The sequence below is a fragment of the Hemitrygon akajei genome, chromosome 7 (assembly GCF_048418815.1).
Source record: "Hemitrygon akajei chromosome 7, sHemAka1.3, whole genome shotgun sequence".
In the NCBI taxonomy this organism is placed as follows: Eukaryota; Metazoa; Chordata; class Chondrichthyes; order Myliobatiformes; family Dasyatidae; genus Hemitrygon; species Hemitrygon akajei.
Genome location: NC_133130.1, coordinates 139,163,166 through 139,175,478, shown reverse-complemented (window position 1 = coordinate 139,175,478; position 12,313 = coordinate 139,163,166).

Genomic DNA, 12,313 nt, shown 5'->3' with positions numbered 1-12,313 from the left:
AAGTCCTCCAACATCTTCCCAACCATTGAAATCAGGCTAACTGGCCTATAATTTCCTTTCTTCCTCCTCCCTTCCTTCCTGGAGAGTGGAGTGATATTTGCAATTTTCTAGTCCTCTAGAACCTAGTGATTCCTGAAAGATCATTACTGATGCCTTCACTATCTCTTTAGCTGCCTCTTTCATAACTCTGGGGTGTACTCCATCTGATGTATTTACCTCAGACCCTTCAGCTTCCCGAGGACCTTCTCCTTAGCAACTAACTCACTTCTTCCCCCGACACTCTCAAATTTCTGGCATGCTGTTGGTGTCTTCCACAGTAAAGTCTGACACCAAATACTTAGTAATTTGTCTGCCATTTCTTTGCACCCATTTCTACCTCTCTAGCATCATTTTCAGCAGTCCAATATCCACTCTCACCTCTCTCAAAAGAGAGATCTTTATTAAAATCTTTATATATCTGGAAAAGAACTTTTGGTGTCCTCTCTTATTGGCTAGCTTACCTGCAGATTTCAACTTTTATAGTTTCTGTTCTGTCGCCTTCTTTTGGTTTTTAAAAGCATCCCAGTCCTCTCATTTCTCACTAATTTTTCTACACTCTACACCCTCCCTTTTGCTTTTATGCTGTCTTTGACTTCCCTTGTCAGCCACAGCTGTCTCATCCTCCCTTTAGAATACTTCTTCATCTTTGGGATGTGTTAACCTGTACCTCCGGAATTTTCCTCAGAAGCTCCAGTCATCGCTGTTCTGCTCTCGTCCCTGCTAGTGTTCCCTTCCAATTAACTTCGGCCAGCTCCTCTGCAACTCCCTTTACTCCACTGTAATCCATCTGGCTTTCTTTTCCTTCTCAAACTGCAGGGTGAATTTTATCGTATTATCATCACTGTCTCCTAAGGGTTCCTTTATCTTAAGGTACCTAATCAATACGATGTTGGTTCCTAATAAAACACCCAATCCAGGATTGCCTTTCCCCTGCTGGGCTCAATCACGAACTGCTCTAAAAAGCCATCTCACAGGCATTCTACAAATTCCCTCTCTTGGGATCCAGCACAACCTGATTTTCCCAGTCTACCTGCAATTTAAAACCCCCACGACGTGCCTTTACATAAGGGCATGTAATAACCTTGCCCTTATTACATGCCTTTTCTATCTCCCGTTGCAGTTTGTAGCGCACATCCTGGCTACTGTTCAGTCTATCAGGGTCTTTTTGCCCTTGCAGTTTCTTAACTCTATCCACAAGATTTCTAATTCTTCCGATCCTTGATGAATGTCGCCTGTACTTTTTTCCAGAGATGCTTTTCGGATTGCTGAGTTCCTCCAGCATTTTGTGTGTGTTGTTTGGATTTCCAGCATCTGCAGATTTTCCCTTGTTTGTGACTGAATGTGCACTGATTAGCAAGGATTAAGTTGTCAGAAACAGAAAATAATGATGATAGGCCACTGACCCTAGACTACTGAAATTGGCTAGAGCAACACACACAAAGTTAGAGGAACTCAGCAAGTCAGGCAGCATCTATGGAGGGGAATGAGCAATCAAAATATCAGACCAAGGCCCTTCATCAGGACTGGAAAGGAAGGGGGCAGATTCCAGAATAAAGTGGGGCAAAAGTAGGAGTACAATCTGACAAGTTTAGGTGAGACTAGGTGAGGGGGAAGGTGGATGGGTGAGGGAGAGGGGTGAAGTGAGAAGCTGGGAGGAGGTAGTAAAAAAAGAATGCAAAGATAGTAAAAGAAATGTAGGACTGAAGAAGAGGGAATCTGATTGGAGAGGAGGGTGGACCATGGGAGAAAGTGGGAAAGGAGTGAGGTGATGGGCAGGTGAGGAGAATAGAGATGGGGAGAGGATAACCCGACTGGGGAGAGGAAAAAGAGAAAAGGAGGAATGGGGATAAATGACTGGGATGATCATGCCATCAGGCGGGAGGCTACCCATACGGAATATGAGGAGTTGTTCCTCAGAGATGAGTTTGGCCTTATGGCAGCAGAGGAGGCAATGGACGAGACATGCCAGAATGGGGTTTGGAGGTTGAATTGAAATGGGTAGCCACTGGGAGATCCTCCCTTTGTGGTGCAGACTCTTTTGTCTACAGGTGCTGTTTGACCATCTCTGTTTCTATTTCAATATAAATGAGGCATTAGCTCTCTTTTGATCTGTATCGATTTTCTGTGGGCTGAAATACTTCCATTTTCTTTGTTTCATTGATCAATACTTTACTTCTACAGGGCGTGCAACAATCTTAATGATAATTTTATTAAGTAACAGTGCATTGATCGTACTAGGATATTTTGGCAGAGCAAGCTTGAAATAAGGAACTCCTCTGCAGAAATAATCTGTGATTAAGCACCAGGAACGATTTGCGAAGATATAAATACGAGCATCAAACAGTGGTGCTTAGTTTGAGCTAGAAACTCATCCTTCATTTGTCACTGCTAAATGTGTGACCTGGCAGTGACCACACTTTGCGCGCTTGTTTCCGTAAGTCAGCTCCACTGCAGCCCTGAAGTGAGATTCCAGAAGAGGAGGTCAGGTCAAAGCCCTCAATATTGTTTGCATTCTTGGGGTCAACTTCAACCACAAGAAATCCCAGCTGAATGGCAGAAGTTCTGAATTGGTGGAGGGATCATTTGTCCTCCTTCTCTGCAGAACAAACCCGACCGTACCGTGAAAGCAATTCGGCAGTTTTGTGCTCTGACAGAGAGAAAGGTAAGCTTGTTTTTCTATCTGTGCTTCACATTCGACATTGTTACTGACTATATCAAATTAACCTTGCTGCGGGACTGTCTGGATAGGACTCAAAACATTGAGTCCAAGATGTTATTTCCTTCTGTACCTTCAAACCGATGGTGGTGGGCTCATGAAATTCGAAAGTACTTCCAACCCAGAGCCCACCTACCTGGGCATTCCAGCCAAGGGTTTTTTCTTAAAACAGATGTTAAGTTTTACCCACCGCCACAGAGAACTCTACTTATCACCAGGAATCCAGGAATCCTGGGGCCTCCAGAACAACCCGGTGGCACTGAGTCCAGAAGGAAAATAGGGAGCAGATGGGCTGCCTCCGCGTCCCAGGTTCAAGTCTGGCCTTGGGTGCTGCCTGCGCAGGATTTATTTATTCCTCCCAGAGACTGCGTTGTTTCCCCTGGTGTCCTCTCGCAGCCCAAAGAAGCGTGTATGTTAACTGATGGCTGAAAATTGTTCCCAGTGTGTAGCTGAGTGGGTTGAACATTGGGCTGGGGGTGGGGTTTAATGATTAAGGCATAGGATTACTATGGGATTCATGTCAATGGGCAGTTGATGGTGGTTGGACTCAATGGGCTGAAGGGACTGTTTCCATATTGTGTCTCTCTGTCACTGTACGTTCATGCTGTGCTGAAGGCTTGTGAAGCTAGTCAGTCAATTTCGAGGGCTCTTGAAGACCTCACTCAGTGAGCAACTCACCCATCTGTAGTTGGCTTTGAAGAAAGGATGACGATATTGGAAAGAAAATTAAAAAAAAACACAGGAAGTGCAGCAGGCCTGGGAGCATCTGTGGAGAGAGAAACAGGTTTAATGTTTGAGGTTGATAACCTTAAATTTGAAAGGGAGCTTTTTTTCAATATGCCCATTCCAGTTTCCCCTTCTCCCTCTTTCCCACAGACCTCTTCCCTCTGACCACCCTTATCCCAGTGAGTCAAACCATTGGATGACGAGCTAGCCTTCGTACCTTGGTACACAACGGACAGTGCAAGCGACCATTATGTGAGTGCAGACATGTAACGGGAGGCGGCTTGTACAATCCTTTGCATAGAAGCTTAGAAAATCATAGAAAGTTTATAACACAACAGGCCGTTCGGCCCATTTTATTTATGCCAGTCAGAAGAAAAATACCAGCCCACCCCCCACCCCATCCCAGGACCCATTCTGCAGCCCAACAGCCGTAAGCAGTCATTTTTGATTATGGTATGGAGTTCTGCCGTTACCAACCTTTCAGACCTCCACTACAGAGTCCTCATCTCCCCTCTGACCCTTCTACTAACCGACTGAATCTATCACGACTGGTTTCGGACCCCACTTAATGGAAATTAGTTTCTCCTATTTACTCTCTCTGGTCTCCTCGCACGCCTCAATGAAGTCTCCTCTCAGCCTTCACCGTCCCACAGAAAGCAATGCCGACCTATCCGGCATTTCCAGCCCAAAATCACGAGCGTGCTTTCCTCTACCGTCAGTTCATTCCTGTAATGTGGGGTCCTGATCACTGCTCAGCATTCACCAGGTGCTCCTGCCAGTGTGGCGTGCAATTCCAGCACAGTTCTGCCATTGCTTCAACTCCTTTCTTCTTTGCACCCGTGTGCCATGCCTTTTTAACCACGTCATTGACCTGGCCTGATATGCAAGAGTTTATTGAGTGTGGTTCAATATCCCTCTATTCCTTCTGTACCTTCCCTCTTCACCTTCCCTTTCTTCTTCCCACCTCCCCCAGTTCTTTACCTATCCTTTCTCAGAAATAAATGCCACTTGATATGTTTCTACCCAATGGACCAGACCATTCATAAGTTCTCCTCTTCACTATCAACCACACAACCCAAGTTAATACCATTTTATTAACATGCACATAACATTGAAGGACCAGATACTGGGAGATGTGCAGCCCAGTGTTAAACTTTCTTGGCACTTTCATATCTTCATTATAGAGTCAAAGACACTACAGCACGTAAACAGGCCCTTTGGCCCATCTAGTTCATGCTGAATTATTAATTTGCAGAGTACCATTGACCTGCACCTGGACTGCAGCCCTCTGATCCCCTCCCAACCTTCTCCCTATCTCAGTATCTTCTAAATATACAAGTCAAACCTCCACCCACCAGCTCCACTGGCAGCTCGTTCCGCACTCTCTTTCTCTGTTTTTCTGTCTCTGATTGAGTTTTGGAGCCAATCGCCACTCTTACTCAGATCCCATGAACTTTTGTGACCGTAAGGCCATAAGAAAAAGGAGCAGAATTAGGCCATTTGGCCATCGGGTTCACTCCGCCATTCCATCATGGCTGATTTATTACGCCGCTCAACACCATTCTCCTACCTTCTCCCCTAACTTCTGATGCCCTGACTAAGTCAGAACCTATCAACCACTCCTTTAAATATACCCAGTGCTTGGCCTCCACAGCGGTCTGCAATTAATTCCACAGATTCTCCATCCTCTGTCTGAAGAAATGTCTCCTCATCTCTGTTCTAAAGGGACGTCCTTCTATTTTGAGACTGTGCCCTCTGGTCCTAGACTCATGCACCGCAGAAACATCCTCCCTACATTCACTCTATCTAGGTCTTTCAATATTCAATAGGCTTCAATGAGATCTCCAACCCCCCCCCCCCCCCCCCTTCCCATTCTTCTAAACTGCAGTGAATATAGAGCTATCAAACACTCCTGACATGTTAGCTTTTCATTCCTGGGATTATTCTTGTGGATCTCCTCTAGACCCTCTCCAATGCCAGTACGTATTTTCTTAGAAAAGGGGCTAATAACTGCTCACAATACTCCAGTGTGGTTTGACCGATGCCTTATAAATCCTCAGCATGACATCCTTACTTTTATATTCCAGTCTTCTCTAAGTGAATGCTAACACTGTATTTGTATTCCTTACCTCCCACTCAGCCTGCAAGATAGCCTTTAGGGAATCCTACACGAGGACTCCCAAGTCCCTTTGTACCTATGATATCTGAATTTTCTCTCGGTTTAGAAAATAGTCTTCTCCCTTTTCCTTTCTACCATGCTCTTCTCTACACTGTATTCCATCTTCCACTTCTTTGCCCATTCTCCTAATCTGTCTAAGTCCTTCTTCAGATTTCCTGCTTCCTCAACACTACCTGCCCCTCCACCTATCATTGTACTGTCCACAAACCTGGCCATAAAGTCATCAATTCTGTCATCCAATTCATTGACATATAAAGTTAAAAGAAGCGGTCCCAACACTGACCTCTGCAGTATAACATTAATAACCAGTAGCCAACCAGAGAAGGCCATCTTTATTCCCAGTCTTTGCCTCCTGCCAGTCAATGAATCTTCTATTCATGCTAGGCCTTCAGAAAATCCAGGTAAACAACATCCACTGACTCTCCTTTGTCTATCCTGCCTGTTACTTCCTCAAAGAATTCCAACAGATCTGTCAGGCAAAATTTCCCCTTAGGGAAATCATACTGACTTTGGCCTATTTTAACACATATCTCCAAGTACCTCGAAATCTCATCCTTAATAATGGACTCTAACATTTTTCCAACCACTGGTCAGACTAAGTGGCCTATAACATTCTGTCTTTTGCCACCATCTCTTCTTAAAGAGTGGAATGACATTTGCAATTTTCCAGTCCTCCGGATCCATTCCAGAATATAGTGATTCTTGAAAGATCACTACTACTGCCTCCACTTCTTTCAAAACCCTGAGTATAGTCCATCTGATCCAAGTGGCTTACAGTAAATATCTACCCTCAGACTTCCACTTCACCAACAAGCCTCCTGCGTAGGATCCTGTTAAAAGCCACCGAGACTGCGTCAAACTGAACGGTCTCATCAAACCTTTTTGTCATCTCAAGGAATTAAACTGGATTAGTTGGATACAATATTCATGAACAAATTCTTGGGAAATGCTTTTGTTAAGATTGTGGTTTTTCAAATGAAGGTTGATGTTGCCCACCTCAACTTGATTCCAATAATTTGCCCAACACCGCAGTATCAATGGAGTACTGCAGCGCAGAAAAGGACCATGTGGCCTTTCCAGTTAATGTTGACCCACCTTCTACCTAGTCTCATGTACCTGGTCCCAGAATATATCCCTCCAAACCTCACTCATTCATGCACCTATCCAAACTTACCTCAAACGTTACATTCACCACACCTGATGGCTGCTCATTCCACACTCTTGAGTGAAGAAATTTCCCCTGAGATTCCACCGAAGCATTTCACCTTTCACCCTAAACCTATGACTTCTTGTTCTAGTCTCAGCAAACCCGAGGAGAAAGAGCTTGCATGCTCTCATGCTCTCTATGCCCCACGTAATTTTGGTTATCTCTGTAAGATCTCCCCTCATTCTTCTGCGTTCCAGGAAATAATGTCCCAACTTATTCCACCTTTCCCTGGGACTCAAGTTCTCAAGTTCTGGCAACATCCTTGCAATCTTAATATAAACTGATTAGTCAGTTTATCATCCCATGCAATGTCAGCAGTCTTCCAGACTTGTGTTCTGTTTTTCCGAGGTCACACTGCCAGACTACTTATGAAATAATGATAACAATCACTGGTAGACTTACGGAAATCCCAGGACTCTTTGGTGAGTAACTTTATAATTATTACCAGACTATCATTTCCGTGGCTCTATGCTGACCTCACAGTACCAAGAAATGTATGGATGTCAGCTGCAAACCATGAATTCAGACAGTAACGGGCACAAAATTCTCACTCATTAGTTTGGCCTCTTGTAATCTCTTTGCAAATAATGTCCGTGGTGAGGCCAGTGCATTGCAGAGATTCAGGGAATAATCAGGTTCATTATCACTGACACGTGTCATATAATTTGCTGTTTTGTGGCAGCAGTGCAGCGCAAGACATAAAAAAACTATAAGTGAAAGAAATTCAAATAAATAAATAATATAGAAGTGGAATTGTGAGGTAGGGTTCATGAGTTCACGGACCGTTCAGAAATCTGATGGTGGAGGGGAAGAAGCTGTTTCTAAATGCTGGGTAAGTGTCTTCAGGCTCCTGTACCTCATCCCGTAGTGAGAAGAGGGGCATGCCCGTAGTGAGAAGAGGGGCACGCCCGTAGTGAGAAGAGGGGCACGCCCGTAGTGAGAAGAGGAGCATGCCCGTAGTGAGAAGAGGGGCACGCCCGTAGTCAGAAGAGGAGCACGCCCGTAGTGAGAAGAGGAGCACGCCTGTAGTGAGAAGAGGAGCACGCCCGTAGTGAGAAGAGGAGCACTCCCGTAGTGAGAAGAGGGACATGCCCGTAGTGAGAAGAGGAGCATGCCCGTAGTGAGAAGAGGGACATGCCCGTAGTGAGAAGAGGGGCATGCCCGTAGTGAGAAGAGGAGCACGCCCGTAGTGAGAAGAGGGACATGCCTGTAGTGAGAAGAGAGGCATGCCCGTAGTGAGAAGTGGGGCATGCCCGTAGTGAGAAGAGGAGCACGCCCGTAGTGAGAAGAGGGACATGCCCGTAGTGAGAAGAGGAGCATGCCCGTAGTGAGAAGAGGAGCACGCCCGTAGTGCGAAGAGGAGCATGCCCGTAGTGAGACGAGGAGCACGCCCGTAGTGAGAAGAGGGGCACGCCCGTAGTGAGAAGAGGAGCACGCCCGTAGTGAGAAGAGGGGCACGCCCGTAGTGAGAAGAGGAGCATGCCCGTAGTCAGAAGAGGGGCACGCCCGTAGTCAGAAGAGGAGCACGCCCGTAGTCAGAAGAGGAGCATGCCCGTAGTCAGAAGAGGAGCACGCCCGTAGTGAGAAGAGGAGCACGCCTGTAGTGAGAAGAGGAGCACGCCCGTAGTGAGAAGAGGAGCACGCCCGTAGTGAGAAGAGGAGCACTCCCGTAGTGAGAAGAGGGGCACGCCCGTAGTGAGAAGAGGAGCACGCCCGTAGTGAGAAGAGGGGCATGCCCGTAGTGAGAAGAGGGGCACGCCCGTAGTGAGAAGAGGAGCACGCCCGTAGTGAGAAGAGGAGCACTCCCGTAGTGAGAAGAGGGGCACGCCCATAGTGAGAAGAGGAGCACGCCCGTAGTGAGAAGAGGGGCACGCCCGTAGTGAGAAGAGGAGCACGCCCGTAGTGAGAAGAGGGGCACGCCCGTAGTGAGAAGAGGAGCACGCCCGTAGTGAGAAGAGGGGCACACCCGTAGTGAGAAGAGGAGCACGCCCGTAGTGAGAAGAGGAGCACTCCCGTAGTGAGAAGAGGAGCATGCCCGTAGTGAGAAGAGGGACATGCCCGTAGTGAGAAGAGGAGCATGCCCGTAGTGAGAAGAGGGACATGCCCGTAGTGAGAAGAGGGGCATGCCCGTAGTGAGAAGAGGAGCACGCCCGTAGTGAGAAGAGGGACATGCCCGTAGTGAGAAGAGAGGCATGCCCGTAGTGAGAAGTGGGGCATGCCCGTAGTGAGAAGAGGAGCACGCCCGTAGTGAGAAGAGGGGCATGCCCGTAGTGAGAAGAGGAGCATGCCCGTAGTGAGAAGAGGGGCACGCCCGTAGTCAGAAGAGGAGCACGCCCGTAGTCAGAAGAGGAGCATGCCCGTAGTCAGAAGAGGAGCACGCCCGTAGTGAGAAGAGGAGCACGCCTGTAGTGAGAAGAGGAGCACGCCCGTAGTGAGAAGAGGAGCACTCCCGTAGTGAGAAGAGGGACATGCCCGTAGTGAGAAGAGGAGCATGCCCGTAGTGAGAAGAGGAGCATGCCCGTAGTGAGAAGAGGGACATGCCCGTAGTGAGAAGAGGAGCACGCCCGTAGTGCGAAGAGGAGCATGCCCGTAGTGAGACGAGGAGCACGCCCGTAGTGAGAAGAGGGGCACGCCCGTAGTGAGAAGAGGAGCACGCCCGTAGTGAGAAGAGGGGCACGCCCGTAGTGAGAAGAGGAGCATGCCCGTAGTCAGAAGAGGGGCACGCCCGTAGTCAGAAGAGGAGCACGCCCGTAGTCAGAAGAGGAGCATGCCCGTAGTCAGAAGAGGAGCACGCCCGTAGTGAGAAGAGGAGCACGCCTGTAGTGAGAAGAGGAGCACGCCCGTAGTGAGAAGAGGAGCACTCCCGTAGTGAGAAGAGGGGCACGCCCGTAGTGAGAAGAGGAGCACGCCCGTAGTGAGAAGAGGGGCACGCCCGTAGTGAGAAGAGGGGCACGCCCGTAGTGAGAAGAGGAGCACGCCCGTAGTGAGAAGAGGAGCACTCCCGTAGTGAGAAGAGGGGCACGCCCGTAGTGAGAAGAGGAGCACGCCCGTAGTGAGAAGAGGGGCACGCCCGTAGTGAGAAGAGGAGCACGCCCGTAGTGAGAAGAGGGGCATGCCCGTAGTGAGAAGAGGAGCACGCCCGTAGTGAGAAGAGGGGCACACCCGTAGTGAGAAGAGGAGCACGCCCGTAGTGAGAAGAGGAGCACTCCCGTAGTGAGAAGAGGAGCATGCCCGTAGTGAGAAGAGGGACATGCCCGTAGTGAGAAGAGGAGCATGCCCGTAGTGAGAAGAGGGACATGCCCGTAGTGAGAAGAGGGGCATGCCCGTAGTGAGAAGAGGAGCACGCCCGTAGTGAGAAGAGGGACATGCCCGTAGTGAGAAGAGAGGCATGCCCGTAGTGAGAAGTGGGGCATGCCCGTAGTGAGAAGAGGAGCATGCCCGTAGTCAGAAGAGGAGCACGCCCGTAGTGAGAAGAGGAGCACGCCTGTAGTGAGAAGAGGAGCATGCCCGTAGTGAGAAGAGGGGCACGCCCGTAGTGAGAAGAGGAGCACGCCCGTAGTGAGAAGAGGGGCACGCCCGTAGTGAGAAGAGGAGCATGCCCGTAGTGAGAAGAGGGGCACGCCCGTAGTCAGAAGAGGAGCACGCCCGTAGTCAGAAGAGGAGCATGCCCGTAGTCAGAAGAGGAGCACGCCCGTAGTGAGAAGAGGAGCACGCCTGTAGTGAGAAGAGGAGCACGCCCGTAGTGAGAAGAGGAGCACTCCCGTAGTGAGAAGAGGGACATGCCCGTAGTGAGAAGAGGGGCATGCCCGTAGTGAGAAGAGGAGCACGCCCGTAGTGAGAAGAGGGACATGCCCGTAGTGAGAAGAGAGGCATGCCCGTAGTGAGAAGTGGGGCATGCCCGTAGTGAGAAGAGGAGCACGCCCGTAGTGAGAAGAGGGACATGCCCGTAGTGAGAAGAGGAGCACGCCCGTAGTGCGAAGAGGAGCACGCCTGTAGTGAGAAGAGGGGCATGCCCGTAGTGAGAAGAGGAGCACGCCCGTAGTGAGAAGAGGGGCATGCCTGTAGTGAGAAGAGGAGCACGCCCGTAGTGAGAAGAGGAGCATGCCCGTAGTGAGAAGAGGGGCACGCCCGTAGTGAGAAGAGGGGCATGCCCGTAGTGAGAAGAGGAGCACGCCCGTAGTGAGAAGAGGGACATGCCCGTAGTGAGAAGAGGAGCACACCCATAGTGAGAAGAGGAGCACGCCCGTAGTGAGACGATGAGCACGCCCGTAGTGAGAAGAGGGGCACGCCCGTAGTGAGAAGAGGAGCACGCCCGTAGTGAGAAGAGGGGCACGCCCGTAGTGAGAAGAGGAGCATGCCCGTAGTGAGAAGAGGGGCACGCCCGTAGTCAGAAGAGGAGCACGCCCGTAGTCAGAAGAGGAGCATGCCCGTAGTCAGAAGAGGAGCACGCCCGTAGTGAGAAGAGGAGCACGCCTGTAGTGAGAAGAGGGGCACGCCCGTAGTGAGAAGAGGAGCACGCCCGTAGTGAGAAGAGGAGCATGCCCGTAGTGAGAAGAGGGACATGCCCGTAGTGAGAAGAGGAGCATGCCCGTAGTGAGAAGAGGGACATGCCCGTAGTGAGAAGAGGGGCATGCCTGTAGTGAGAAGAGGGGCACGCCCGTAGTGAGAAGAGGGACATGCCCGTAGTGAGAAGAGGAGCATGCCTGTAGTGAGAAGAGGGACATGCCCGTAGTGAGAAGAGGAGCATGCCCGTAGTGAGAAGAGGGACATGCCCGTAGTGAGAAGAGGGGCATGCCTGTAGTGAGAAGAGGGGCATGCCCGTAGTGAGAAGAGGGACATGCCCGTAGTGAGAAGAGGGGCATGCCTGTAGTGAGAAGAGGGACATGCCCGTAGTGAGAAGAGGAGCATGCCCGTAGTGAGAAGAGGGACATGCCCGTAGTGAGAAGAGGGGCATGCCTGTAGTGAGAAGAGGGGCATGCCCGTAGTGAGAAGAGGAGCACGCCCGTAGTGAGAAGAGGGACATGCCCGTAGTGAGAAGAGAGGCATGCCCGTAGTGAGAAGTGGGGCATGCCCGTAGTGAGAAGAGGAGCAGGCCCGTAGTGAGAAGAGGGGCATGCCCGTAGTGAGAAGAGGAGCACGCCCGTAGTGAGAAGAGGGACATGCCCGTAGTGAGAAGAGGGACATGCCCGTAGTGAGAAGAGGGGCATGCCCGTAGTGAGAAGAGGAGCACGCCCGTAGTGAGAAGAGGGACATGCCCGTAGTGAGAAGAGAGGCATGCCCGTAGTGAGAAGTGGGGCATGCCCGTAGTGAGAAGAGGAGCACGCCCGTAGTGAGAAGAGGGACATGCCCGTAGTGAGAAGAGGAGCACGCCCGTAGTGAGAAGAGGGGCATGCCCGTAGTGAGAAGTGGGGCATGCCCGTAGTGAGAAGAGGAGCACGCCCGTAGT